Source organism: Bufo bufo, chromosome 4, assembly GCF_905171765.1.
Source record: "Bufo bufo chromosome 4, aBufBuf1.1, whole genome shotgun sequence".
NCBI classification, from domain to species: Eukaryota; Metazoa; Chordata; class Amphibia; order Anura; family Bufonidae; genus Bufo; species Bufo bufo.
The window spans coordinates 338395646-338421931 of NC_053392.1; the positions used below are offsets into that span (position 1 = coordinate 338395646).

The window sequence follows — 26286 nt, forward strand, 5'->3', positions numbered from 1 at the left end:
GTGCTAAGGTGGCTCACACTCGGCCTTCAGGATCTCTTCTTTGTCCATCCCATCTCTTCCTTGGACGCATTTGTCCATGGACTTCATCACTGATTTACTGAGTTCCTCTGGGAAAACTGTGATTTTGGTGGTGGTAGACCGCTTTAGTAAGATGGCTCACTTTGTACCATTGTCGGGTCTGCCCAATGCTAAAATTCTCGCTCAGGTGTTTGTTGACAACAATGTGAAATTACACGGCATCCCCTCTGATGTTGTGTCTGATAGGGGGACGCAATTTGTTTCCAGGTTTTGAAAGGCGTTTTGTACTCGTCTGGGTATTCAGTTGTCTTTCTCTTCGGCTTTCCATCCTCATTCGAATGGACAAACTGAGCGCACTAACCAGAACCTGGAGACTTATTTGAGGTGTTTTGTCGCCGAGAATCAGGAAGAGTGGTCTTCGTTTTTGTCCTTGGCTGAGCTTGCCTTAGACAGGAGTCCACTGATAAGTCACAATTTTTTGGCGCATATGGTTTCCACCCTTAGTTTAGTACTTTTTCTGGGACTGAATATTCTGGTATACCTGAAGAGGAGAGATTCTCTTCTTCGTTGTCTTCTATCTGGAGGAAGATTCAAACTAATTTTAAAAAAAATGGGTGAAAGAGACGTATGACTTGTCCGGACCTGTGTGTGGGTGATTTGGTGTGGTTGTCCACTAATAACATTAAGTTGAAAGTACCTTCTTGGAAGTTGGGCCCAAGATTTATTGGTCCTTACAAAATCTCGTTAATCCGGTTGTGTTTCGTCTGGAACTTCCGCAGGCCTGGAAGATCCATAATGTGTTTCACAGGTCTTTGTTGAAGAAGTATGTTGAACCTGCTGAACCATCTCCTTTGCCACCTCCCCCTGTCTTAGTAGATGGTAATCTGGAGTTTCAGATCTCCAGAATACTCGACTCGCGTGTGGCTCCCTTCAGTACCTTGTGCATTGGAGGGGATACGGCCCTGAGGAAAGAATGTGGGTTCCGACTACTGATGTCAATGCTAGTCGCCTTGTGAAGGTCTTTCACAGGGCACACCCGGATAAGGTTGGTCTGGGTGCCCGGAGGTCACCCGTAGAAGGGGGGGTACTGTCACGCCCTGCCCTGTGAGAGGCCTGAGAAGATCTGACAGACTTGCTGCACGTGAATATATCTGACAGATTGTTCGGTTTCTCTTTGTTGTGGTTCTGGGCAGGATCCCACCTCCCACAGGTTCTGTGTCACGGCGGACAGGATATAAGATACACAGATAACTAAACAAACAATATTTCTAGGCGAGAAGCTGGGGATAAGGTCACCTCCTAGCAAATCCCTAACTGCTCTCCCTATTCTGCTTTGCCCACATTCAGACCCTGAAGGTGGGAATAATGTGTCCTCGTGCCTGGGCTGAGAATACCCTAGAATCCCTGAGATGGTGAAAGGGAAAAAGGGGCAGCCTGCTCCCTCAGAACCAGGAGGGGACAGACACTAAAACAGCCTAGACAGCAAACCAAAGAAATCAGAAACCAACTTATCTTATCTGAGCAGGAAAAGCCAATCCTTCACTCCTTGCTTCCACAGCCAGCCAGAAGCTATAACCCACACAGAACCCTGGGAGTGAGAGTAATTTAAACCAACGACCCCACCCAGAGCACCTGAAGGGAGGCGGATCTAGCACGACTCCAAAACAAAACAAATGACTAGACACGTGCTGCTAATCTGGCAGACCTCCGTACATAGTCTGAGCAGGGCATGACATTCTGCTCATTAGCCATCTTAAGCTAAGTCCTACTCCTTCTCTTTTGTTGTGTGTTCTGGCTATGCCTCAGGAAGACGCTGGTTCCTGCACCTAGCACTAGGAACCAGTGGTCTTATCTCCAGCTCCCTAGCTGAGGGTTTGTTACAGTTTCAGCTAGGTTTAGGTTCCAGCACATGAGCACTTCCATCCTTTAGGATTTGCTCATGTTGTCAGCAAGAGAAAGGCTCAGGGATTGTCAGGTGGTGACCTTTCCCTGTTTTCTTGTTTTGTTGCTTTTGCTGTATTTGGTTTTCTTCCCTTCCTTCACCTACAGTGACACCCATTAACTTGAATGGGCCCGCAAATCTGGAGATGCGGTGCGGAACAGAAGCACAGAACCCCACGGAAGCACTATGGAGTAAAAATTGCGGTCCCCAATGCACGGAACGGAACCACAATAGCTGTGTGCAAGAGGCCTAATAGTGGTGATTCTGGAGCAGAGGTATTTGGGGGACAACTGGAAAAGAGGCAATATTAGGGGTGCATTTAGAGTAGGAGCATTGGGGGACATCTGGAGCTGGGGCATTTATGAGGGTGCACCTAAAGCAGAAGCTTTGGGGGGACCCAGGGCAGAGTCCCCCCAATGTCACTCTGAACTCTGCAGAGAGCAGAACACATACACAGATCTGAGTCTACTATAAACAAATCGCCTATTTCCCCCTTACAGTCTCCTACAACTCACTATTGTCACACACCTGAGAAATCAGCCCAGCACCGCAGAGGAGTCCTTCTCTCCAGCAGCCGCAGTTTTCTGACAGCAGGGAGGACAGGAGGATGGCCAGACATGTTCTCTCCTCCTTCACTGCCAGCAGCCCAGGAAGTTTAAAAGATACTGCGGGGCCTCCTGTACAATTTGCTCTAGTAGGAGACTGCATTATCTCTCCTGAGAAACAAGAGAAATAATTACTCCTCCTTCTTATCTCCAGGCGCAGGAGACTGGGGGCCTAACAAGGAATCCCCCGCCTCCCTGGTCGGCCAGTCCGAGCCTGTGTGGAATGCTTAAAGGGTTAACAGCATTTCTAAAACCAGATTTGAATAGTTTGAGCGGTGTAGTTTCTAAAATGGGGTGCTTTCTATTATGTGAGCTCCCTAGAGTGACTTCAGAAATGAACTGGTCCTTGAAGTTGATTTTGGAAATTTTCTTAAAAATTTTAAACCTTACACCCTAAAAAAAATAAAGCAACATTACCAAAATTGCGGTCCCCAATGCACGGAACGGAACCACAATAGCTGTGTGCAAGAGGCCTAATAGTGGTGATCCTGGAGCAGAGGTATTTGGGGGACAACTGGAAAAGAGGCAATATTAGGGGTGCATTTAGAGTGGGAGCATTGGGGGACATCTGGAGCTGGGGCATTTATGAGGGTGCACCTAAAGCAGAAGCTTTGGGGGGACCCAGGGCAGAGTCCCCCCAATGTCACTCTGAACTCTGCAGAGAGCAGAACACATACACAGATCTGAGTCTACTATAAACAAATCGCCTATTTCCCCCTTACAGTCTCCTACAACTCACTATTGTCACACACCTGAGAAATCAGCCCAGCACCGCAGAGGAGTCCTTCTCTCCAGCAGCCGCAGTTTTCTGACAGCAGGGAGGACAGGAGGATGGCCAGACATGTTCTCTCCTCCTTCACTGCCAGCAGCCCGGGAAGTTTAGAAGATACTGCGTGGCCTCCTGTACAATTTGCTCTAGTAGGAGACTGCATTATCTCTCCTGAGAAACAAGAGAAATAATTACTCCTCCTTCTTATCTCCAGGCGCAGGAGACTGGGGGCCTAACAAGGAATCCCCCGCCTCCCTGGTGGGCCAGTCCGAGCCTGTGTGGAATGCTTAAAGGGTTAACAGCATTTCTAAAACCAGATTTGAATAGTTTGAGCGGTGTAGTTTCTAAAATGGGGTGATTTCTATTATGTGAGCTCCCTAGAGTGACTTCAGAAATGAACTGGTCCTTGAAGTTGATTTTGGAAATTTTCTTAAAAATTTTAAACCTTACACCCTAAAAAAAATAAAGCAACATTACCAAAATGATGCCAACATAAACTAGACATATGGTGAATGTTAATGAGTATTTTATAAGGTATCACTATCTATCTTAAAAGCAGAGAAATTCAAATTTAGAAAGCAGTGAATTTTTTTATTTTTCCTTTGGATTTTTTTTATAAATAAAGGTAAAACATATTGACTCAACATTACCGTTAACATGAAGTACAATGTGTCATGAAAAAACAATCTCTGAATGGCTTGGATAAGTAAAAGCGCTTGTGGGGGGTTAGCTCTTCTCTGGGGGTCATTCACACAAGTATGGTCGCCAGACACCAAGTTTCAGGTCCAAATATCACTTTATTTGGCACCTCAGCAAACCAAACATAAATGATACAAAATAAACACCTGCCTGGCTGGGCTCTAACTAAACATATAATAACCTGACTCACCTAAAGGACCATTCACACACGGTCATAACATGCGGCTTTCTCAGCCCAATAGTCCAGCAGCCTCCAGGCTGTAGCAAATGCAAGTCCCTTTGGGGAATTGTGGTCCAGCAGTCCTCCCGACTCTGACCTTGTGGCCCTTGTACCACGGGCGTCACTGCATCCCCCAAATTCCAGGCTGTCACTTAGCCTTGTGGTCCCTCAGCCTAGCCCAGCTGAGACCACACAGACAGAGCCTCCAGGCCTCTGTCCACAGATAACACACACTCCCCTTCTGACACCCTGGGAGGTGCCTTATGCCAGGCTGATTACCTCCAGCTTCTCTCACCTGTGGTGGAACAGGGGTGTGGACCGCACTATCCACCCCTTCCTTGCCTCTAACCTGAGTGAGACCTGTCACTGTCTCACATATCCCCCCCCTTTGTTCAAGCCCGTGAGGGTGAACACCTGCATAACCACGGGAGGCTGGTGAGAGGGTATCGACCTGGCCTGGACGTGGGGAACAGCCACCCACCTTGCTCTTTGGCTGCTCCCAATAAGAACCGGCCCAGATTGGCTTTACAGCCACACTAAGTAACCCAGTGTCAGCGAGCACTAGCTGCCGCTGACACAGAAAATTACCGGTTCTTATTTCACCGAGGCCAGGAACCTCGGTGACACGTACCTTCCCTTTGTTCTGCCAGGCCCACGCCAGCAGAGCTTGGTTTATCACCAAAACCAACATCTTGCCTAACCGAAACTGCCTAAAGGCCTCATGTGCCCATCTCATCACCAGATACTCTTTTCCTACTCTTTCGTGGGTGATAATGATGCGCTCTCGCACTCTTCGATCTCTCTCTCGTTTTTGATCCTCTGGCTCCCGCACTTGCGCCTCATGTCCTTTCTTGGACTGCTGCCGCTCTTGACTGAACTGTTCCCAGTCATGGTCACGTCCCGACACTTCCTCCTTTGCTTTGCAGGGCTCCTTCACCAGAGCCTGCTTGCCCCTACTCGCTTCTTTAGTGGCTTTTTCCACTTCGGCCGCGGCCCCCTTTGGCTTAACTTTGGTCTCTGCAGCACCTGGAGACTTCACGTCAACCAACACATCGGCCTTAACTTTTTCAGCCTTTGTCTTCTTGGAGTCTTCAGTCTCTTTGACCGCCTTCTCATCCTTCTCGGACATGGCACCATACACTTGCCCTGTTAACCCCTCCCCCTCTTTCTCATCGAGGCAGGAGGCACCAGGGTCTTCAGCAGACTCCTTGTCTTCTGTCATTTTCTCCAGAGGCTCACCCAGGACACTGTTCTCCTTTTGAGGAGGAGTCAGGAGATACAGCCCATCGTAATAGCCCGGATCCAAAAACTGATCGTTCACCTCCTCGTACTTCTTCCCCAGCAGCCTGCTGGCTATTTGGAAGGCCTTGCATGCAGAGGGGACGTCTTCCAGGCCTAGGTTACACGCTACCACGGGTCTGTGGTCTTCGGCATTCACATCAGCCCCATCAACTGGTTTAGCAGAAGCATCTTCCATCTTCTCTGCCACAGCCAGCGCCACAGTGCCACCATCTCCCGTCCCATTTTTAACAGGCTCTGGCTTCATGACGTCTTTCAGAGAACTTTCCTCTTCAGGTTTCTCACCTTCCACCTGCTGCTCGAGAGCACCCTTAGATTTCTCCAACTCATCTTTTAAGCTCATGAGATTTTCTGTCTCTGCTCTGAGTTGCTTGTTCAGCCTCTCCAATTCAGCACGCTCCTCAAGCGCTTCTTCAAGGGCTCTAGCCAAGGAGAGGGCCTTGGTCTCCTTTTCCCAATCATCAGTCTCTGCTTGGTTACATTTTTCATCATATCGAGCCGAGATGCATTTCTCTTTCTGGCTCTCCTCCCTTTCCCTTTCTGAAGCCTTCTTCCATTTCTTTGTGAAGACAGCTAGTCCTTTCTCTGATGTTTCTAGGGAGCGTGAGGAGAGAGAGATATCAAACTCCTGTTTGCAGCTGTACTGTCGTGTCAGGTGACCTGCAACTGTCTGGACATGGGCCTCAGACACTAGGCTGACGTCACCCGACTTAATTCCCATTTCGTCAGATATAACTGTCTGGTTGCTACTAGTAACCACCTTTGTTTCGCAGGACCTTGACATGGTAGCTTCACTCCCCGGGTTGCTATCGGTCACAGCACATACGTCACCCATACCGCTCGTGTCACTATCAATTCTGACCTCCAGGGGCACCGCTGAGCCAATCCCCACCTGGGACACCTCCCCAGTAACCAACCAACATTGTGGAGACTGCATTTCCACCTCTGGTACGTGCGGTACACCCTCTAACCCTATCATATTTTCCTGCACCTTCAAACACTGAGCTGGAGCTGGGCTTTGCTCCACACTACTTATATGCATTTCTTCAAACCTTTTGATCAAGTCATATAGCACTTCATGAAAAATAGCAGATGAAAATAAAGCTTCATCGAGATTTACATTTTTACCACCAGGGGGCGCTTCTCCCCTGACCACAATCTGCAACGGAAAAGGCATGTTATCAACATCAGATATTTCACATGACATCCCCCTTTCATTATGCATTTCCGCCAACTTGGCACAATCACCTTGCACCTTATCTGCCCCATTGTTTTTAATGGTCACTTCACTTAACGGATTATGTACCAGTTCTGCAGGAGTTTCGTCACTGACTGCAGAAGTGTTTCCACTTCCCCACAAGTCACAGAACAACGGGAAATCACGGCCCAACATTCCCTCATGTATTAGCATATGTATCACATCAGGTTCACAAGTCCCAGTTCTCACTGGAGTCTCACACTGAGTGAGAACCACCGGATAGTCCTCATTATCCGCATGACTGTCCCGCACATCTATCATTTGCGGCTCAGTCTCCAGTCCTGGTGTCTCAACACCTCCCGGCTCGGCAGATAGCAACTGACGCCGGTTCACACCAGAGTTCACGGCTTCTGAAGCCCCAGGGCACTGGTCAGCAACCTGCCCAGTCTCCAGAACCGTGCTCACTGTCACTTTGTCTTTTACACCAGAAAAACACGGAACAGTCTTACCCACAGACGTCACTGGTTCGGCAGTCTCAGGCGATGAGGGAGAGCCAGGAACATCTTCCCCCAGGTCACAGTCCTTCTCCTGGACATTAGGAACCTCCTGCCATGGATTCCTGGTTACCTGACTTCTGACCATAGGACAATCAGGTTCACACTTTGTGACTTGACGGCATCTCCAACAGCGCTCTCCAGCGATGGACTGGCCATCGGGAGTACCGGGAGAATCCCGGTGGGCCGATCGAATTATGGGCCGGCCAGGGCCGCCATCAGGGGGGTAAAGCTCCAGTAACAGCAGGCAGTGTGGGGGCGGCGCTCACTCACTGACGTCACACGCCTGCTCCTCCCACTAGGCGGCGCAGGCGCGTGACGTCAGTGAGTGAGCGCTGCCGCCCGCACTTGTTACTGGAGGCTGGAGGCGGGAGCTGAATGTAAGGTAGTAAAGACTCTTTACTAAAGAGATGAGCGCTGTGCCCCCACGTGTAGTAGAATACCTACCTGGAGCCAGACTGTGCACAGAAAGGGCACTTTGTCACTGTGGACAAAGTATGGCACTTTCTGTGCACAGATTGGCTCTAGGTGGGTACAGTGTGGCACTGCAGTCACTAAGGGCACTATTTATCTGGGCATAGTAGGGCACTATCTGCCCACATAGTCAACATATGGCGCTCTGGGCACTGCCATATAATAGTGTGGGTACGGCGATATTTGGTTCTATGTGGGCACTGTATGATTGTGGGCAGATAGTGCCATACTATCCACAGATAAATGGCGCATTTAGTGCCTGTCGTGCCCACATAGTGCCATATAGAACCCATACTCGGAAAGCGCCATACTTGTGTAGACAGAGTATAATTATAGGCAAAGTATGGCACTTTCTGCCCACGTTTTAGCTCTAGGTAGGTATGATATGGCACTTTGTGGGCACTGTAGACACTAAATACACAACTTATCTGAGCATAGTATGCCCAGGTCTTCCCACGGTCATACAGTGCTCAGATAGCGCCATGTTATGCACAGATAAATGGTGTATTTCTTGCTTATGGTGCCATACAGTACCTACCTAAAGTGAAAACCTACAGTACTTTGGCCACAGTCATACAGTGCCGACATAGAGCCAAAGTATGGCACTTTCTATGCACCTAGGTAGGTACTATATGGGTACAAATGCGCTATTTTTCTGTGAATAGGAGGGCACTATCGTGCTCTATGTGGGCACTGTATCACTATTAGGGCAGATAGTGCCATAGAGACAAAATGTCTCCCAGCACATTATACATGGCTCGTCATCATGGTTACGACCTCCCTGTAATCCAGCATTGGTGGTCGAAAAAAGCACCAAACTATGTGCACTCCCACAATCCCGGCTACTCCTATAGTGTGCAAGCATGACCACCGCTGCTGGATTACAGGGTGGTCAAAACCATGGAAACGAGCAGTGCATAATGTGATGGAAAAATGACTCCCGCCAGCAAAGGAAGCAATATGGACAATCACAATACATTAGTAAGTGCCTTGTATTAACTTTCTCTACAAGATAAATGCCACTTGCTGAAGAGACATAACCCCTTTTTTGAGTGTGTTTGGGAAAAATAAAGTGGGCCGGTCTGGCTGAAGTCCAGGGCCACTTTATTGTCCCAGTCCATCCCTGGCGCTCTCTTTGTTGCAGGACAGCGGCCTGCCGTCGTGGTTGGTTGCACCTAGCACCCGCATCACGGCTCCTCCGGACATCCTTTTCTTCCCGACGGTTGCCCTTGGCAACGGCACACGTCACCTTTTTGACTGTTTTTTCAGCCGCATCCTCGACACTTTGGACTTTTACAAATTGTCCACTCAGCTTTGCAGGTTTTTTCACCAGGGCCCACTGCAATGGCGTCCTCAAAGCATCAGCACAGCTGTTACCCTGGTAAACGCTTTGGGTTAGGAGTTCTCTTTGTCTTTCCTACTCCTTCATGAGTTTTCCATGCTCCTGCTGCCACTTCAGGTGCCTTTGGTTAGCCTCCAGATTGGCCTGCCTCAGCTGCTCGGTGAGATCCTCCATCCACCCCAAAGCAGCAGACAGCCCAGGCACCAGAAAAATTTTCAGCAACAAGTCCACTAACAGAGACCCGGCCTCCAGGTGTCTCACTCTCAAGAAACAATTTCAGCATTCACAGTCTCTTTCCCAGGGCTGCTGGCACTTTAAATCCACACAGCAATTTTCTTTGCAACACAGCAGAATTCAGCAGCACCTGCTCTTGCCGTTGCCCCTAGCAACCAGTTATCTCCTTTCAGCAGGGACACCTACCCGCATCTTCCACCAATTGTGGGGGGTTAGCTCTTCTCTGGGGGTCATTCACACAAGTATGGTCGCCAGACACCAAGTTTCAGGTCCAAATATCACTTTATTTGGCACCTCAGCAAACCAAACATAGATGATACAAAATAAACACCTGCCTGGCTGGGCTCTAACTAAACATATAATATAACCTGACTAAAGGATCGTTCACACACGGTCATAACATGCGGCTTTCTCAGCCCAATAGTCCAGCAGCCTCCAGGCTGTAGCAAATGCAAGTCCCTTTGGGGAATTGTGGTCCAGCAGTCCTCCCGACTCTGACCTTGTGGCCCTTGTACCACAGGCGTCACTGCATCCCCCAAATTCCAGGCTGTCACTTAGCCTCGTGGTCCCTCAGCCTAGCCCAGCTGAGACCACACAGACAGAGCCTCCAGGCCTCTGTCCACAGATAACACACACTCCCCTTCTGACACCCTGGGAGGTGCCTTATGCCAGGCTGATTACCTCCAGCTTCTCTCACCTGTGGTGGAACAGGGGTGTGGACCGCACTATCCACCCCTTCCTTGCCTCTAACCTGAGTGAGACCTGTCACTGTCTCACACGCTCCAAAGTTATTACCACATAAAGTGACACAGGTCAGATTTGCACAATTAGGCCTGGTTAGGAAGGGGGCAAATGGCCCCGTCTGGAAGTGGTTAACTGATCAGGTAGGCTGTTCTGCAGAGGATCCGGAGTTCAACGCATCCGGCATTGACCACAATGGGTTCCAGGTGCTTTCTGGCATAAGTGCCGGCTTCGATCGGACAAAAAATCCTGCATACACAGCTTTTTGTCTGGCTGAAGTCGGCACCTATGCCGGAAAATGGCCAGATCACCGCCAGATCCCATTATAGACAATTTGGTCCGGCAGTGCGCGACTGTGTCCAGCTATGCCGAATTCGGTGAACTCCAGCAGGCTGTTCCTCTGCCTTCGGATAAGTTAAATGCAAATGTGAATCAACCCTTACTGTTATGCAGGTTGGTTGGCCACGCTATCACATATTCTTAGTAATGCCTGCTAAATTCGGCAGCTCGTCTCCTGGCTGTGTCACTCAGCTGTACAGAAGTGGTCTCATGGGTTACAGGGGGGTCTGTCACACGGTGAAATCGACGAATAAAAGCCATGTCCTCATTTATGCACTACGGGTTACAGCTCAGACATTGCATTCAGTTGCCTGAACAAAGTTTTTTTAATTCCATGAACTTCATCCCACTCCCCAAAAGTTGCCCTGTGTGGCAATTAATTCAGTCTATTGTGCAGTAAAGTGTAAAATCGTGTTCAAAGGTTACTATGTGCGTCAACTATGACTTTTACATCTTACATAATGCACAGAATAAAAGGGGTTTTTGGTATAATGGTTGCAAGCAATATAAATAATCAATGTTTAACCATGATTAAAAATAATCCAATGTTTTCTACTAAATAACAAAAACTAACAAGCCAAAACAACTTGAACTTTACACATTACGACATGCTTACCATTTCCAGTTATTGCATGCTGAGTAAGATAAGTTTAAAGTGTCAGATATCTAAAATCTTGTTTCTGTACTGAGACCCACTAATATTCTGCGCACATAAGTCACATGAGATAATGGAATTGAATTTACGGTAATTTAACTCCTTTATGACATCCAGGTTGAAGTGAATGAGTTGAGCTGCAGTAACCTGGCACATTTAACAGGGCTGTGTTTCCTGCCCCATTCAAGAGCTAGTTCTGGTTCCAGAGGCTGCAGAGAACAGCTGATCGGTGGGGGCGTCAGATCCTCACAGATTGGATATTAACCCCTTATCGACCAAGTCCATTTTCATTTTTGCATTTTCTTTTTATCCTCCCAACATTCCAAGAGCCATTTTCTGTTCATATAGCCATATGAGGGATTCTTTGTTTTACTACTTTAAAATAAAAACATTTGAAAAAATAAAAATGTTCTTTGCATTGCCATTTTCCAACAGCCATAATTTTTTTTGTATGTCTACAGAGCTGTATGAGGGCTTGATTTGTCATTATTGTTACCATTTTGGGGGTATGTATGACTTTTTTTATCACTGGCATTCAATTATTTATTTTTTGGGGGGGGGGGGAAGGTAACCAAAAATTGGCAAATCGCTTTTTTTCCGATATGACCATGCAGAAAAAATATTTTTATATTTTAATAGTTCTGACATTTTTGGACAAGGCAATACCTGTTATGTTTTTTTTATTGTTTATTTTATATGTAAAATTGGTAAGGGGGGTGATTTTAATTTTTTATCGCTTGTCTACAGCGCAATACTATTGCAGTCTATGGGATTCTGAGATACTGTCTGCCCACTGTCCATGGCTTTACAAGCAGTTAACCATGACAGGCTTGGGAACCTTCAGAAGGTCATGGCAAACAATCAGAGCCCTGCACTTTTGCTGCAGAGGCTCCAATCGGAAGGAAGAGGGTGCCCTCTCTCTTTCCTAACCTCACAGATGTCACAATTGCTATTGACTGCAACATATGAGGGGGTTAAATGACCAGGTTTGGGGTCAACACCGATCCCAGTAATTGCAGTTGGGTGCCTGCTGTATTATATAGCCAGCTCGTACCTCATATGGAGCATGCTCAGCACCCCCCTCCATACAACCACTGCATACTAATGCCATACATGTACTGCATTATGCCTTAAGAGGTTAATAAACTGTCCGGGGATTGGTCATCAATATTTGGAGCCTGAAAAACCCCTTTAAAGGGGTTGGCCAAGTTACCTAAAAAGGGGCCCAATGCACTAAATGTCTTAAAATGAAAATACATTGTAAACTCACCTCTTTCACCTAAGCTCTGGTCCTCTTCCCACTGTCATGTGCTATGTATTGCTGAAGACAGTGATTGGCTGAAGTGATGTATGTGCCGTATTTATGTATGCTACCACTGCAGCCTTGTATTCAAACATTGGGAGGAGGATCGGCATTGGGCCCCTTTTTAGGTTACTTTATAGTGTAACTGCCATTTCACTACCATAAATGAAATTACTAACATATCTGATGCTGAATGGAAGGTATTCATGAAGCTTCATTTTCCAGTTAATTTTACCTTTCTGATGTCTGTATTCAGCCCTTAGCAACCCTATTTCTTTGTACCTCTATTTCAGCATCTTCCTAAGATGGCCTCTGCTGATTTTCTTGTGGTGATGTTTGCCATGTCCCTGAAGCCATCCTCTATTTCCCTCATTTCACATAACCCCTTGCTTTCCTCACATGAACTAGCAGGACCAATCAGAATGCAGATAACTACCCCAGAGCAGTATGTATCCTCTCACATATAGCTAACCAGATACAAGCCCTGCAATTACACGAAATTAGTAAGCATTTGTTTTAGCCTCTTAACAGTCACCTTAAAATTGGGAAAATCCTCTCCAAAAATGTCACTTTTTTATTGTAGATTTTTAATGTGTGTCTGCAGTAAATCTTGTTGGCGCACAACTCAGGGGACGCTATTGCATTTTTAACCCCTTAGTAACATCATAAATTTTAGCCTTAAGGACCAATAATATTTTTCCCCCTTTGTTCTAGCAGTCATAACTTTAATGTTTTTATTTTATTTTGTAGGAATAGTTGTAGGTTTTTTAGGAACCATTTTGGGGTATACACTCACCTAAAGAATTATTAGGAACACCTGTTCTATTTCTCATTAATGCAATTATCTAGTCAACCAATCACATGGCAGTTGCTTCTATGCATTTAGGGGGGTGGTCCTGGTCAAGACAATCTCCTGAACTCCAAACTGAATGTCAGAATGGGAAAGAAAGGTGATTTAAGCAATTTTGAGCGTGGCATGGTTGTTGGTGCCAGAAGGGCCGGTCTGAGTATTTCACAATCTGCTCAGTTACTGGGATTTTCACGCACAACCATTTCTAGGGTTTACAAAGAATGGTTTGAAAAGGGAAAAACATCCAGTATGCAGCAGTCCTGTGGGCAGAAATGCCTTGTGGATGCTAGAGGTCAGAGGAGAATGGACCGACTGATTCAAGCTGATAGAAGAGCAACGTTGACTGAAATAACCACTCGTTACAACCGAGGTATGCAGCAAAGCATTTGTGAAGCCACAACACGCACAACCTTAAGGCGGATGGGCTACAACAGCAGAAGACCCCACCGGGTACCACTCATCTCCACTACAAATAGGAAAAAGAGGCTACAATTTGCACGAGCTCACCAAAATTGGACTGTTGAAGACTGGAAAAATGTTGCCTGGTCTGATGAGTCTCGATTTCTGTTGAGACATTGAAATGGTAGAGTCCGAATTTTGCGTAAACAGAATGAGAACATGTATCCATCCTCTGATGGCTACTTCCAGCAGAATAATGCACCATGTCACAAAGCTCGAATCATTTCAAATTGGTTTCTTGAACATGACAATGAGTTCACTGTACTAAAATGGCCCCCACAGTCACCAGATCTCAACCCAATAGAGCATCTTTGGGATGTGGTGGAACGGGAGCTTCGTGCCCTGGATGTGCATCCCTCAAATCTCCATCAACTGCAAGATGCTATCCTATCAATATGGGCCAACATTTCTAAAGAATGCTATCAGCACCTTGTTGAATCAATGCCACGTAGAATTAAGGCAGTTCTGAAGGCAAAAGGGGGTCCAACACCTTATTAGTATGGTGTTCCTAATAATTCTTTAGGTGAGTGTATATAGTGTATTAAATAACTTTTATTATTTTATTTTTAAGAGAAAAGATAAAAACCAGCAATTTTTACATTATTTTGTGGAATGTTTTTAAGGCGTTCACTGTGTGGTAAAAATAACGTAATTTTATTATGTGGGTCCGTACAATGATGATAATGTCACATTTCTATCTATTTTTTTACTGTCTTTTCTCTCCTTCTGTAGCTTTCATTCTCCTCCACACTGACAGGGAGGGGGCGGCTGTTTTAGCTGCTCATATCTCTGGTTTGGTACCAGCTAGAGTTATGGGACATTCCAAGCTTCCAGACAATACCAGAATGACAGCAATATGTTCAGTACAGAGGAATATATTATTGATAGAAATTGGGATGCAGTGAATGCAGCTGAAAGTGAAAGTAAAAGCAGTGATATCTCCTCTGCTTGGACCTTAGCTGTCATTCTGGTTTGTCAGCTTTCAAACAAGACCAGTTGCATTTTTCTTGCTGCTACCATTCAGGAGATAGCAGCATCTAAAGCAGCCCTCCCCCTCCACCTTCTGCTCGAGCCCAGGCACTCAGGGCTGTAATCCTCCTCCCAGTGCTCTCCCCGACTCTTGTTTATATCAGAGAGGAGATGGCCTGCCCATGACAACGCTGTGGGAAGAGGCCTCCTTAATGTGAAAGTGACACGCATTTCTGGGTGTTATTATGAGGTAAAACTGAAAATGATTACATTTTAAATCACAAATGCACATATACTGTAGGGTGTACTATACCATTATGGTATAAAAAAAAAATGAAACGGCAGTTACACTTTAATGTAAGCTATGTAACTCTGTTTGCCTAACGACAGCTGTGGACACGCTCTATAACTGTATGCAGCTAAGCACTTTGCACCCTCCTACCATGTGCTGTGCCTATGGTAGGCATGCCACTGTAGAAAAATGCCTTTATTGCACCTGTGTTTTGGAAGAGTGTGTACCACAGTATCAGCCACCATTCTAATGAAAGATAAGAACCCACATACGTTGGTACAAAATGGCCCAACCTGCCAGTTAGGCTGGGTCCACATTGCTATTAGCCCTCCACTGGATTTTGCATCAGGGGGTGGCGTTTTAACATAAAGTGTTTTCTGCTCATTTATGTTGATTTTTGCCAGGCAACATAGCATAGCAATTTTTGGGTTATTCAACTGTATACTCCAGAGCATTTGTGGCTGCTGAAGCCTGTGAGGCAGTGGAATGGCACAAGAGGTCGCGATGACATCACATGACCTCCTGCGCTGTGTCTCATGTGATCATGTCATCACGTGAGACCCGGCGAGGGGGCAGGGATGTCATCGGGATGCAGCAACACAGGCCACAGCATCGCAGAATGTGGCAAACGAACGGGAGTGAGGTTGGGGTTTTTCTGTCTACACAAAAAATCATCACTACTGGGAGCACCAAAGTGGGGAAGAGAGTGTAACGGACCGTTTCCGCAGACAAGGGGTTAAAATCTGTGTAGGCGATAAGCCCCTTTCTGAGAGACAGGCCCAGCTACTGCAGGATACACCAAACTCGCGAACTGGATACAAAATAGCACTCCAAACTGGAACCTCACGAATAGCTGCTAGCAGACAAACAGGAATCAGCTTACAATCCTGGCAGTCAGTCCCTAACAGCATACAGCGGATCCCCCCAATAACGAGACAAGGCTCCGTGTTGAGGGTCAAACAGTGGTCTGACTGTACTTCACGTACAGCCTCTTTTATTCTTAAACCACAAACATAGTACTGCCCACAGGGGTTTGAAATACAACCAATCAGTAATTTACAACACATACAATGTAAGTACACGCCCCTAGGGGACCAGAATGAAGACTGTGACATAAGACAGATAAACAGCACTTAGGACACACAGACACAACACATCCCCACAATGCATCATGGTTTCCTCCTCTCTGCCCTCGAGACACCTGAGGCGTAATCCAATTATCTCTCAAGACAAAGAGAAGTCACCAATACACATGTGCAGACAATAGAACAGACATCACCATTTAAACACACAATGGGACAATGGCACAATAGAAACACACCCGCATATTCCTCCCAAGCTGACAAGTTACACTTATTATAAATTGTTACAACTTTGTGAGTTTACATTGGCCATACATATAACTTACATTAATTCAAACAGTATAACGTGGGGACAAACCTATCCAAAATTCACTTGAATAGGTTCAGGGGTTTAAAAGTTAGTATATGGCCCATAATCCAGGGGCAAGAGGCCAGCAGCCAGTCCTCTCCAAAACCCAGTGGCGAGGTTGGTTTCGCCACAGAGAGCAACATTGTATATACAAGGCACTACAGAGCAGGACACCAAGGATGGGGAGCATTATAAATACCTGCACTAAAGAGGGAGACATTATCTACTGGGGGCACCAAGGGGGGAGCATTATATATATACTTGGCACTACATAAATATATATACAGTGAGGAACAGAAGTATTTGAACAGCCTGCAATTTTGCAAGTTCTCCCACTTAGAAATCATGGGGGGGTCTGAAATTCACATTGTAGGGGCATTCCCACTCTGAGAGACAGAATAAAATAAAAATCAGGAAATCACTTTGTATGATTTTTAAAGAATTTATTTGTCTTGCATGGCTGAACATACGTATTTGAACACCTGAGAAACAGCAAGAATTCTGGCTCACAAAGACCTGTTACTGAAAGCCCACCACTACTCCACTCCACTCATTAATCTAACTTAGTAGCACCTGTCTGAGCTGAGCTGAGCTTAAAGACCCCTGTCCACCCCACAGTCAGTCAGATGCCAACTATTACCATGGGCAAGACCAAACAGCTGTCAAAAGACACCAGACACAAAATGGAAAAGGCTGGAAAAGGCTACGAGGCAATTGCCAAGCATTTTGGTGAAAATAGATCAACTGTTGGAGCAATTGTAAGGCTAAAGAGGCTAAAGACGACTGTCAGTCTCCCTCAGACTGAGGCCATGTAAGATCTCACCTCGTGGGGTATCACTGATGATAAGAAAGGTGAGGAATCAGCCCAGAACTACAAGGGAGGAGCTGGTCAATGACATGAAGAGAGCTGGGACCACAGTTTCAAAGTTCACTGTCGGTAGAACACTACGCCGTCATGGTTTCAAATCATGCATTGCACGGAAGGTTCCCCTGCTCAAGTCATCACATGTCCAGGCCTGTCTGAAGTTTGTCAATGACCATCTGGATGACCCAAAGGAGGCATGGGAGAAATTCATGTGGTCATATGAGACCAAAGTAGAACTTTTTGGTCTAAACTTCACTCGTCGTGTTTGGAGGAAAAATAAGGATGAGTTGCATCCCAAGAACACCATCCCTACTGTGAAGCATGGGGGTGGTACAGGAAACGTTTGACCTCTGTAATTGCAAACAATGGCTTCTGTACCAAAAATTAACACTGATTTTCTCAGGTGTTCAAATACTTATGTTCAGCAGTGCAAGACAAATAAATTCTTTAAAAATCATACAATGTGATTTCCTGAATTTTTTTTTTATTCTGTCTCTCAGAGTGGGGATGCACCTACAATGTGAATTTCAGACCCGCCATGATTTCTAAGTGGGAGAACTTGCAAATCCGCAAGGTGTTCAAATACTTCTGTTCCTCACTGTATTTATACTCCAAACATACTCCAATGTGTAAAGTACTTAGAAGGTGTTATTAATATTATTATTTGAATTCACCATTATTTCCATGGTGCTGTACATCTAAGAAGGGGCATACATACATACATAATGAGGAGGAGGAAAACATATATACATATATTATTATTATTAATAATAATAATAATAATAATAATAATAATAATAACAACAATTTTTATTGAGTTTTCCAATAACAAATGTTCAAAATGTAGGTGTATATCAGAATCATTACAAATAAATGCTTGCATCCTAGGTCTAGTACATTGTTATTATTATTTGTATTATTATACCTGCAATCTCTCTCTAACTAAAATGTAAAATAATTGTTGCAGGTTATGGCCAACTCTCTCCCTACCCTGATTGCGGACGGTTTCATATGGGAGCTGATGTCTCATCTAGATCTACAAATCTTAGTATATAAAGTATTACACAATAATTTAGTTATTAGTTCTGCTTGTGTCACATATGGAAAAAATATGAATGCTGGGCAGCAGATTGCTGTTTAGACAGCATGATCTGCTGCTCAGAAATTATAATTTTCTTGCCTGCACGAACGACAGGATCACCCGATGAACAAATGTTTAGCTCATCCGGTGATCCTGTCATTCCTGCAGGCTCGTAAATTATGGTGCTGTCACACCGGTGACAGGTTTGAGAAGATCTGAAAGATTATCTGCTCATTAGTGATCTGACAGCATCTTTTGGTTTCACTTTGTCTGTGTGTTGCTTGTATGTCCACACCTCCTGTTCAGGTGTGGATCATGTGACCTTTACCTTCCCCTATTTAGTTGGACTCCACCCATCACTCCTTGCTCTGGACAGCTTCATTTGGTGTTGGAAGATCTGGAGTGTGGTTCTAGTTGAAGTCCTGATCATCCATCATCCTTAGAAGTTAAGTGTTCCGCTTGTTGTGTTTTGTATTCCCCCCCCCCTCTGTTTTTTACTAGGCCTCAGTGAGACGCTGGTTCCTTTACCAGGGAAGGAGCGGGTTGTCTCTGCCCTGTCGTAAGTCTAGGGCATCTGAGGGCCACCAGGGTTTTCTAGGTTCCTGTGTATGAGCATCTCTACCATCTAGAGGTGCCCATATGGATAGGAGTTAGGGCCAGGAGCAGGGTTTCATAGGTGGTGACCCTTTTACTTCCCTAGCGGTGAGGCCTAGTGTCTTTTCCCTTCCGTCTTGTTGTCTTTTGGTGTTCTCCCCTATACATCCGTGACATTATCCAGAGCCCATACCGCCATTTTTTGTTCTGATCTGTGCAGCTATGGATTCTATGACTGCACTGGTCGAACAGATGCAGAATCTGACTTTGGAGGTAGCAGACCTCCGTGCAATGATTTTGCAAATTCAGAGCCCACAGGCTGCTGGTTTCGGTGGTGGGTTCCAGGCCTGCCCTGAACCGAAGGTAGCTCTCCCGGACAGGTTTTCCGGGGGTAGTGACAATTTCATCCGGTTCAGGGAGTCATGTAAATTATATTTTAGGCTCCGTCCATACTCTTCTGGTGATGAGTGTCAACGTGTGGGTATGATTATTTCATTACTTAAAGAGGACGCACAATCTTGGGCTTTTTCTCTGCCGACCGGATCACCGTCCCTCCGGTCGGTAGATAAATTCTTTAGAGCCTTGGGTCCAATCTATGATGACCCGGATCGGATCTCTCAGGCCGAGACCAAGTTACGGGGTTTGCGGCAGGGAGAACGTTCTGCGGAGACCTTTTGCTCTGAATTTAGGAGATGGGCTACGGATACAGAGTGGAACGATTCTGCTCTCCGTAGCCAATTCTGCCAGGGTCTCTCTGAGGGACTGCAGGACGCATTGGCTTTTCACGAAAATCCTTAGTCATTGGAAGCAGCTATGTCCCTTGCTGTACGTCTTGATAGACGCCTGAGGGAGAGATCTAGGGGTCCTCACCTTCAGAACGTACTGTCCAATAAGGGTACTGCTTCCTTTGACACTTATGGTGGAGAGACTCGGGTGGTTGTGCCTTGTGATGAGCCTATGCAGTTAGAAGGAGCTACTCCTGGCAAAAGCTTGGGTCATGTGAAAGGAGTCTGCTTTTGTTGTGGCAAGAAGGGACATTTTGTGAATATTTGTCCGTACTTGCAGCATCAAGGTGTAAACCAAAGAAAAAAAAAGTTTAATCCCCAAATTACTATTGGAAGTGTGGGTGGGCAGCAAGAAAATCTACTTTTGTCTTTTACTGGTAGTACCCGTTTTCTCCTGTCAGCCGAGGTGGCGCTAGAGTCCAAAACTGTGAAAATCAAAGCTTTTATCGACAGTGGGGCAGGAGTTAACTTGATTGATGGACAGTTTGTACGCATTCACGGGTTGACTAATAATGCATTAGAGAATAGTATTTCTGTCTTTGCAATTGACTCAGCACCTCTCGCCCAAAAATGCCTGTCGCAGGTAGTGAATGACATTCATTTAAGAGTGGGTGATTTGCATCAGGAATCTATCTCCTGTTATGTGTTGGAGGGTCTGCCTGCTCCGTTGGTGTTGGGCTTACCATGGTTAAGCAAACATAACCCTAACATCGATTGGCAAGCGAGACAGATTCTCGAGTGGAGTGATTTTTGCATGGACAACTGTCTTAATGCATCATTCTCTATTGTTACCACTAAAACTGTACCCTCATTCATTTCTGAATTTTCTGATGTGTTTTCTGAGAATGGTAATCAGGAGTTGCCTCCACACCGGGAGTATGACTGTCCCGTCAATCTTATTCCTGGAGCTAAATTGCCCAAATCTCGGTTGTATAATCTTTCTGAACCCGAAATACTCTCGCATAGCCTTTCTATCACCGAGAGTTTGGCAAAGGGACATATTAGACCATCCAAGTCCCCAGTGGCTGCTGGATTTTTCTTTGTAAAGAAAAAGGATGGTACCCTGAGACCATGTCTGGACTTCCGTGAGCTCAATCGTATTACCGTCCGTGATCCTTACCCCCTTCCTTTGATTCCGGATTTGTTTAGTCAGATTGTTGGTGCCAAGGTGTTCTCTAAATTGGATCTGAGGGGGGCATATAATCTGGTAAGGATCAAGGAGGGGGATGAGTGGAAGACCGCTTTTAATACCCCTGAGGGTCATTTTGAAAACCTGGTCATGCCCTTTGGGTTAACCAATGCTCCTGCGGTTTTTCAACACTTTGTCAATGACATCTTTCATCATCTGGTGGGGAGGTTTGTCGTTGTATACCTTGATGACATACTAATTTATTCGCCTAATATGGAGACTCATCAGGATCATGTGAAACAGGTGTTACAGATCCTAAGAGAGAATAAGTTGTATGCGAAGATGGAAAAGTGTTTATTTGCTGTACAGGAAGTGCAATTCCTGGGTTACCTGCTATCATCCTCAGGTTTTCGTATGGATCCCAAGAAGGTCCGTGCCGTGTTGGACTGGGATCGACCCGAAAATCTGAAAGCTCTTATGCGGTTTTTGGGGTTTACCAACTACTACCGTAAATTTATCTTGAACTATTCATCGGTGGTTAAACCTTTAACAGACATGACTAGGAAGGGTGCTGATATTTCTATCTGGTCTGATGCGGCATTACAGGCCTTTTCTGCTGTAAAAGAATGTTTTGCTTCGCCCCCTATTCTGGTGCAACCGGACGTGTCTCAGCCATTTATTGTTGAGGTTGACGCATCAGAGGTTGGGGTAGGAGCAATATTGTCGCAGGGTCCTTCACCCAGTAAATGGCGCGCATGTGCATTTTTCTCTAAAAAACTTTCGACTGCTGAAAGGAATTATGAATTGCCGGAGAATTGCTGGCCATTAAGTTGGCGTTCGAGGAATGGCGGCATTGGTTGGAAGGATCAATTCATCCTATTACGGTAATTATGGATCACAAGAATCTGGCCTACTTGGAGTCGGCTAAGCGACTGAACCCAAGGCAGGCCAGATGGTCACTGTTTTTCACCAGATTTAACTTCATCATCACTTACTGCCCTGGGGTTAAGAACGTCAAGGCGGATGCTTTGTCACGTAGCTTTCCTGGGGGGGGGGGGGGGGGGGTGAGTCTAATGACCCTAGTCCCATTTTATCTGAAGGGGTAGTTATTTCCGCTCTTTATCCTGATCTCAAGGCCAGGGTGTTGGAGGCACAGGAGGATGCTCCGGACTCTTGTCCTCAGGGGAAATTGTTTGTTCCCCCCGAATTACGTCCCAAGGTGTTCGAGGAACATCACTGTACGGTGCTTGCTGGGCACCCTGGGAGCAGATCGACTATCGATCTCATCTCTCGCAGATTCTGGTGGCCGGGGTTGCGTAAGTGTATTGAGGACTATGTGTCAGCCTGTGGTACCTGTGCATGTGCTAAGGTGACTCATACTCGGCCTTCCGGATCTCTGCTTCCATTGCCCATCCCGTCCAGACCTTGGACCCATTTGTCCATGGATTTTATCACGGATTTACCGAATTCTTCAGGAAAGACCGTGATTCTGGTGGTTGTCGATCATTTTAGTAAAATGGCACACTTTATTGCATTACCTAGTCTACCCAATGCTAAAACTCTTGCGCAGGTGTTTGTCGACAACATCGTGAAACTACATGGCATGCCCTCTGATGTGGTGTCCGATAGAGGGACTCAGTTTGTTTCCAGATTCTGGAGAGCGTTCTGTACTCGTCTGGGTGTACAATTGTCCTTCTCTTCAGCTTTTCATCCTCAGTCGAACGGACAGACGGAGCACACTAATCAGAATCTGGATACTTACTTGAGATGTTTTGTTTCAGAGAATCAGGAAGAGTGGTCTTCATTTTTGTCGTTAGCTGAGTTTGCTATAAATAACCGTAGACAGGAATCCACTGATAAGTCGCCGTTTTTTGGGGCATATGGGTTCCATCCACAGTTTGATACATTTTCTGGTGCTCATAATTCCGGCATTCCTGAGGAGGAACGATTTTCCTCTTCTTTGTCTTCTATTTGGCGGAAAATCCAAAATAACCTGGAAAAGATGGGCGTGCGGCTGACAGGAGACGTATGAGTGGTCCGGACCTGAGAGTGGGTGATTCTGTGTGGCTGTCTACAAGAAACATTAAACTTAAGGTACCTTCTTGGAAGTTGGGACCAAGATTTATTGGTCCATATAAGATCACTGCCATTGTTAACCCTGTAGCCTTCCGTCTTGAACTTCCTCAGGCATTAAAAATCCATAACGTATTTCATAAATCGTTGTTAAAGAAATGTGTTGAACCTGTTGAGTCGTCCTCCTTGCCTCATGCTCCTGTCATGGTGGACGGCAATTTGGAATTTCAGATCAGCAGGATTGTGGACTACCGAGTTCTCCGGAGATCCCTCCAGTATCTCGTTCATTGGAGAGGGTACGGACCAGAGGAAAGGATGTGGGTTCCAGCGACCGATGTTAATGCTAGTTGTCTGGTGAGAGCATTCCACAGAGCTCATCCTGATAAGGTTGGTCCTGGGTGGCCGGAGGTCACCCGTAGAAGGAGGGGTACTGTCACACCGGTGACAGGTTTGAGAAGATCTGAAAGATTATCTGCTCATTAGTGATCTGACAGCATCTTTTGGTTTCACTTTGTCTGTGTGTTGCTTGTATGTCCACACCTCCTGTTCAGGTGTGGATCATGTGACCTTTACCTTCCCCTATTTAGTTGGACTCCACCCATCACTCCTTGCTCTGGATAGCTTCATTTGGTGTTGGAAGATCTGGAGTGTGGTTCTAGTTAAAGTCCTGATCATCCATCATCCTTAGAAGTTAAGTGTTCCGCTTGTTGTGTTTTGTATTCCCCCCCCTCTGTTTTTTACTAGGCCTCAGTGAGACGCTGGTTCCTTTACCAGGGAAGGAGCGGGTTGTCTCTGCCCTGTCGTAAGTCTAGGGCATCTGAGAGCCACCAGGGTTTTCTAGGTTCCTGTGTATGGGCATCTCTACCATCGAGAGGTGCCCATATGGATAGGAGTTAGGGCCAGGAGCAGGGTTTCATAGGTGGTGACCCTTTTACTTCCCTAGCGGTGAGGCCTAGTGTCTTTTCCCTTCCGTCTTGTTGTCTTTTGGTGTTCTCCCCTATACATCCGTGACAGGTGCCTGCACGCGCTGTGTAAATCCACCTTACGGTTAAGCAATCTACAGGATTAGTAAATCTGCCCCGGGAATGCTGTTGATCCTTTCCATAGACATGTTATGGAGCACAGGGACAGATACTCAACCTCTGCTGTATTATAATTCCTTCTGATGTGGTCATCAATGAAGAGAAACTAGGGGTTCACAGCAGTGGGGCCCCCAGCGATGAGATATTTATCACCTTATCTTGTGAATAGGAAATAAATATTAATTGTGGGAAAAACCCTTTATGGTAATTGTAATTTTTTAAAATATTATGCCTATGCCAGACTTTAGTATCCAAATGTATGCCAAATGAGTGTATACTTCTTTATACTTTTTTTTTTTATAACTGTATACAATCGAATTAGCAAAAATATATACCACATAATATAAATTTTTTAGGGAGTCAATGGCAGACATATGCAGCTTGCTTGTATAGAGTGCACCTGTTTGAAGGTGCTCTTCCATCATGTAGCGTATGTCAACATATGCCCCAAACACGTGAGCAGAGCATAAGAAAGTTGTGGTGCTTGAAGAGTCAGAGGACTTTTTATACAGAAATAATGTTATAATATTTTATTACCATGGACAGCATCCAGTTTATATAGGCACAGGTTTAGCAGTCATTAGCAGCATGAAAACTACGATAAATCTGTTTTAAATAAATGGGGTAAACTGCTAAATCTGATTGTTTCCCAGTATTTGAATGTCTTGTTAACATCAAAAGTAATTTCAACTAGATTTTAAATTCTAAAACAAAAAATGTCTATATTCATTATAGCAGCTCAGATATCATTGTGGTATAGATTTGCTTAGTACATTATTTCGATCACACATATAATGATTCCATTAGTAATCAATTTTCTAGTATTTAAAGTAAATGTAGCTAGCAAATATTTCAGGCATTACTGTAAAAGTGCATTTAGACGCACCAATAATGGTCCAGACTATCAGGAACGACTGTTCCTGCGAATGGTCGTTCCCAATCATCTGGCCATTTAAATGTACCGCCGATCACCCAATGAACAAGCGAAACGCTTGTTCATCGGGTGATACTGTCGCTCATGCAGGAACCACCGATCATGGCTTCTGAGCAGCAGATCGTGTGGTCTAAACAGCAATCTGCTGTCCAGAAACCATGATTCACTATAGCGATCCCTCGTCCTCATACAGTGAATGAGATGGCTGCATGTAAATGTGTGTCTCCTTCATTGAGCGAGCAGCCAACTGTTGGGAAGGAAAGCTTCCTTCCCGACAATCGTCCGCTCAGTCGGCCCTTCTAAATCCACTTTAAGTTGAAACCATGAGCTCTCGAGTTCCTTCACAGAAACTGATGCTTCTAACCTCACTAAAATTCAAGTAAATAAGTAAAGTAGTGTGCAGCTTGGCTTCTTGTGGGCTTGGTCCATCTCACCCTTCCATACAGTATAAAGGCACAGGATGGAGAGCAGTACTTGCATGGTAGATACAAAATCAGAAATGAGTCCAGAGATGCAACATTTCAGAGAGACAAAGCCTTTATCAAGCATAGCAAACACAGCTAAGGTGCATATCTGTATTTATTTGTCGACACTCACTGACCCTTTCATTTCTATTGGGTCATGCACACATCCATATTTGCCGCTGATCCGTGTAGCTATTCCACAAATTAAATAACAGGTCTTATTCTTGTCTGTATTAGTGGATGAGAATAGTCCTCTCTATTGATGGGAGTGAGAAAAATCCGGAATGCTCATGGAAGTTATCTGTATTTTGCTGATTTTTTTTGCAGACCAAAATACGGACATGGCCTCGTGCATGAGCCCTCACTGCAGGTGCATATATAACAAACATGCACGGCCACCTTTTCCCTTACAACAGTGTGAGACAGGGCCACAGTCTTTAGATAGACGCGAGTCCCACCTTTGGACATTCATGGCATATCCTGGAAATATGCCATATATTTTCAAATGGGATTCTCCCTTCAACTCTATGTTGACCAGCGTTGTACATGTATGGTGCATGTCAGCAGTTTAAATATGACGTCCACTCGCAATTGCAGTGGGCACCGTATCTGCTTTTATGTCTGGGGTTAATGTCTGTGATCAGCAATAATGCCAATCACAGCGAGTGTGACCATGGCATCTGAGAGCTAAAAAAATGATTGCATGCTCCCAAGGCGGAATACCTTCCATTTGCTCAGATCTGTACAAGGCTTCCAGGCCTAGTACTGATATATTCCAATGCAAGCCTGCAGGTGGCAGCACTGCAAAGGAATATACAGAATTTTATATTAAGTAATGGAATTAATTCCATTGCTGAATTGAATAGGCAATCTGATGATTGCATGT

General features: G+C 45.5%; 2 long non-coding RNA genes across 2 annotated transcripts; both read left to right on the top strand.

Annotated features, from left to right (window-relative positions):
• Nucleotides 1-6491: 6491 nt before the first annotated feature.
• LOC120998261 lies at nt 6492-26068 on the top strand. Its single transcript, XR_005778323.1, has 3 exons — nt 6492-6504; nt 9913-9916; nt 25853-26068. It is a non-coding gene; the product is annotated as an uncharacterized LOC120998261 (long non-coding RNA).
• On the top strand, nt 18440-24295 carry LOC120998262. The gene is made up of 2 exons (XR_005778324.1): nt 18440-18521; nt 23935-24295. It is a non-coding gene; the product is annotated as an uncharacterized LOC120998262 (long non-coding RNA).
• Nucleotides 26069-26286: the final 218 nt, after the last annotated feature.